General features: G+C 39.7%; 1 non-coding gene across 1 annotated transcript; it reads left to right on the top strand.

Moving 5' to 3' along the window:
• The first annotated feature begins 4,415 nt into the window (after positions 1-4,415).
• Positions 4,416-4,542, top strand: LOC133364712 (U8 small nucleolar RNA). Its single transcript, XR_009758011.1, has one exon. It is a non-coding gene; the product is annotated as a U8 small nucleolar RNA (small nucleolar RNA).
• Positions 4,543-5,069: the final 527 nt, after the last annotated feature.

Here is a 5,069-nt window from a genome sequence, read left to right on the forward strand (position 1 = left end):
GGAATGAAACTCTGACATGGCTGTTTGTTCAAGTGTAAAATAAACTTCCAGAGTGTTCTTTTTTCTTTTTTGAGTAAATATCATTTATATTGGGTTGTGTTTAACTAAGATCTACTCGGAGTAGACCCATTGAAATGAATAAACCTAAGCTAGTCTTGTCAATTAATGGATCTACTCTGTGTAGGACTAGCATTGAATATCACCTAGTGTTAGCAAACATGACATGAATGGGTAGGCTTTCAAAGCAGGTAGATCATCCTGTACTGTTGGCAAATTTCACATCATGGTCGTTTGCTGAAACGTAAGTCTGGGTAAAACAAAAACATAAAACCCCCTGAGGGGGATCTCCCTGCCTCAACTGTAGCAATCAAATATCAGATCTGGCTTCTCAAACGAGCTGTTTACTTAGCTTCAACGCAAGTTGCATATTCTAGTTCCAGAAAATAAACATTCACAGCAATAGCCACACTCAGAGAGCTAATGTATCTCCCCCAAGGGAAGATATACATATAAAGAGGTCCACTTCTGGATTGTGTGTGTGTGTGTGTGTGTGTATGCGATAGAGATCCTCTGGCCCTCCACCTATTGTTGGACTACAATCACCATCATCCCCAACCATGGGCCATGTTGGCTGGGGCTGATGGGAGTTGGAGTCCAATATCTGGAGGGGCACAGCTCCCCCATCTCTGGCCAAAGCCTCTTCTGGGTAGCTCTCCCACAAATGGACCTATTCAGGAGGAAGCTGCCAAAACTGATGCTTGCCATGGCAAGCTGGGCAGCCTGCAGCAACACAACCTATCATGATGAACACTATTCTTGTATAGTGAGGCTGGCAGAAGCTAATAATAAATGTTTTATTCTTCTAATGTAGTCATTATGATATTCTCCATAATGTAGGCTGAATTCACGCACACACAAGTGCTCAGAGAGTGCAAAACCTGTGTGTGCGTGAAACAGCAATCACAGATCAGACACCACAGTGCCATCGAAGTAGTAAGCTGGCTTTTTTTAGTCCATTTGCTTAATTTTCTGTTTTCAGTTACAAGATCAAGCATATTTTGAAAGTGATACTTTATGAAACACTGGGTTAAATGCATTTGAGATTTAAGGTGGCTAATATTACAATACCTTCCATTTAACCAAAGGGGAAGACAAATGGACTGTATCCAGTAAAGAGCTGCTGCTTTAAAAGAAAGGGATATGCATGCATGAGATTCATTCATATGATCCAAAGACAATGAAAATTAGGTTATGTCTCCTTGGATAATATGTTCCTTAGAAGCAAAGGGAGTGGTGAGGGCACAACACAAAGTTATGATCCTTATAGTAATCATGTTTTTGTCATGCTTCATGCTTTGTCTCTTCTACTGCTATATTAGGTAGGAAGCCACATTTACAAACAAAGATGGAGAATTACGTATTGCAACCGCTCAGGAGCTGCTTGAAGACAAAACAGCAAACAAAACAATTATTTGCATCAGGTTACAAGAGACACAGTACGTGCTCAGGGAAAATCTTAGGAATAGTTGATAACTTATCCATTCAAACTCTAGGGCAATTTCACTTATCCTCCTTCCTGCTATCCCATTCAAAAATTATATTTTGACATCCAAAGTTTCATCCTTCAAATCATTTATTCTAGTGTAGTCACATACTAGACTATTCTAGACTAGTGGTGCCACCCAAACTAAAAATAAGTTGACTCCTAAGTCGAATCTAGCAGGTTTGTAATTCTTGAATGTATCTTGAGCCATGAATTCAGGCCAACGAAGTTTAATTGTTTCATAATTCAAACCAAGATTGATTACAAGCTGTTTATATTTCCTGTACCTACGCAGTGGGCATGGTTGGCTGGCATGACTCATCAGCCAATCTGTCATCTTTGCACATGTTCAGTTGTTTGTTCCTCTAACTTTTTACTTTCCAAGGAAATGAAAAAGCCCCATTTGCAATGCACACGAGTACTTTATCTGCTTTGCTAGCTACTGCCTCCACCTGTGGCTCCAGCTCCATGTCAATCTACTATTGTAAACAAAGCACGTGTAATACCACAGTCAGTGATGGATGCATCGTGACTCATTATACAATACATTGGGCAGATCCACACCATATGTTTAAAGCACATCCAATGCACATTTAAAGCAAATGCCTTCCCTCAAAGAATCCTGTGAACTGTGGTTTACCTCTCCCATAGCTACAAATTCCCAGCAACCTTAACAAACTACAGTTCCCATGATCATGAGTAGTGATGGGAGAGGAATGGAATTCAGTTCGCATTTAAAAGTGAATCTACCTGATTTGCACTTCATGAAACAATATGGGAACCAAAATGCAGTCATCCTTCAAAATTCACACTTTTCTTGATTTTGCAATGCAGTTCTTCAACCAAGTAATTTGTACAAAATATCCTATACTAGTGTGCATAAATATGCATATATTAGTGAGAATAACACAAGTGCATTATGTTAGAGAAGATTGCTTGCAAAAATATGCATATTGGGAGAAACTGTGCAGATTAATTTTCATGAGGACTTAAAAAAATAATTTGCAAACTGATGTAGAAATGTGGAGAACTAAACTTAAGATCAGAAACAATGAAAAACCGAGAGAAACCAAAAATGACACATTCACCTGTTAGCAAGACTCCTTTGTAGAGACGTGTTTCACATTCACACATTGTAGGAGTCTTGTGAATAAGGAGATTTAGACTTTGGCAATAATGCGTCTTGGCAGATTTACCCAGTAACTTAACACTCACACTGATTTCTGGGCGGTTTACAGTAACTAAAAACATTAAAACAATTATACAAATTTAAAACACATATTTTAAAAACAATTTAAAACACAATGTAACAATTTAAATCAATTTAAAAACACATGCTAAAATGCCTGGGAGAAGAGGAAAGGAAATAGATCGTAAACATGGGGATATTTATTGAGCAATATACACACAAAATCAAAATATACACATTTAACACTGCAATGGGGAATAGCTCAGTAACAATACATATCTATTAGCATCAATGCAGATAGCTCAGTAACAATATGCATGAGGGAATTAGCTAAATAAACCTAATCATAACCAAATTAACACACAGAGAGAGACAGGAAGAGAGACACACTAGCCTGCCTTTTCTCTCTTTATGTGGGCTCACTTTGCAGACCAGGCCTCAGTCATGTGCAGCTGGGCAGGGAGGACCAGAATATGGCTTCTGAAACACAGTCACAAACAGACAAAGACAGACAGAGAGAGCAGATGTGGAGGCTACAGTTTGTAGGGAAAGGACCTCCAGAAGACAGAATAGAGAGCAAGATATACCTTTCCAAGCCCTGACGGGCAATCTGGAAGTAGGACTGGAACACGCTGAAATTCCTAGATCAGCCAGGAACACAGCAAAGGCAACAGGCAGGTGCTGAAATGGCTTCTTGGATCTCTGCTTTGCAAAGGTCCAGAGGAAAGCAGGAAAAGTAGTGGAGCCCTGAAAAGAGCTTTTGAAGCAGCTTCAGCAAGCAGAGACTTGTTTCAGCGGGCAGGGCCCCAGGGACAGTGAAGGAAGAGCAGGGGAGAGTCAGACCTGTTGGGTTCTGGCTGGCTAAGTGATTCAGCAGGTGATTTCAGACAGAGCGATATTCAGCAGGGTGGCTGACCAAGACCCAGAACAATGATTCAGCAGGTGATTTCATAGTGGAACTGGGCAACCAGAACTTGACTTTAGGAATCCAGTGTTTATATCTTTCTGGACAAAAGCCTCAAAGGAGAATGCAGAATTGATTGGATCAGGCAGGTATCCTTCCTTAATTTATATACCTAAGATGAGTCGTATGGTCAGGGTCTTTTGTGAAAACAGGGGGTGGCATTCATCTTTTAGCTAGCTTGATAAGATTTAAACAATGGGCTCTTCTCTTGATGGCCAAACTTTTACAATTACTTTTGGGATTGCATTGAGTGCATTGCCGAAGGTCACGTCCTGTGCATATGACTGGCAACATCTTCTCAGTTGAAATGATACTTAACGCTTTTAGCTACTTTTCCCATCAGGTCTCAAGCAGCCTTTTTGTAAAATGAACCATACTGAAGCCATTTTTAAAATCATATAGGCCACGTTGGGGTGGCTGTCTCTCAGGTTTATAGGCTTGTAGCCAGCCTGCCAACATACCCATCCCTACCAGAGAGCACATAAGACTGCCACTGGCTTGCAATGTGATCAGAATCTCATGCAAACACTACACAGGTGGTGGCGCTAGAGAGGTGGGATGCTTCATGAGGATGACCTGGGTCTATAACAAACAAGTACTGTATAAGCCCATGTATGAAAAATGCTGTCCCTGAATTGTACACAAACCTCGCTCACTTAAGTGGTAGGTTTGGGAGCTACATTTCCCTCTTACTGCTTCAAAGCTGGCAGATATAAAGATCATCAGTAAGGTATATTCTTACTGTTCCTCCTCTGGGAGAACAGAATATGATGAATAGAGAGTGTGTGAGACATGATTAGAGTCTCCTCTGGCCAGGGAACAACACTCCAGTCTGTTCCTATTAAAAAAAACCAGTCAGAAAGATATAACGATAATTCATCACTATCACTGATATTTTTTGGAAAGTTTATTTCAAATGGACAAAGCCATTTTAAACTTGAAGCAATTTAAAACTACAACTCAACAGCAGTTACAAATACAGCATCTCTTTTATAAATGACATCATAACAAAGGAATAGTTCTTTACAATATTTGTTGTTGTGATGAAGGCTAAGATTCTCACAGGCAGCAACGGGAAATTATAAAAGGGGCAGAAGTAATGAAAAAGTTCACAAAATATTTATATTGAAAAGAATAAGGTAAAATATAAATTTTGCAAATCTATTTCAGGATCATCACTAATAGCTGATCTCTTTGGAGGTAACCTTGGATCATACTGTATAGATTCACTCGAAGGATCTGACCCACAGGCTAGATTGTTTTTAAAAAGTGTTAAAAATGTGGTTCTTAAACTGATAGCCCTTTTAGGTTACTGACAGGCCTCCCAACATGGATCAGCAGAAGAATCCACTGATTAGATCATTTATGCCTAA

Source organism: Rhineura floridana, chromosome 9, assembly GCF_030035675.1.
Source record: "Rhineura floridana isolate rRhiFlo1 chromosome 9, rRhiFlo1.hap2, whole genome shotgun sequence".
Lineage (NCBI taxonomy): Eukaryota > Metazoa > Chordata > Lepidosauria > Squamata > Rhineuridae > Rhineura > Rhineura floridana.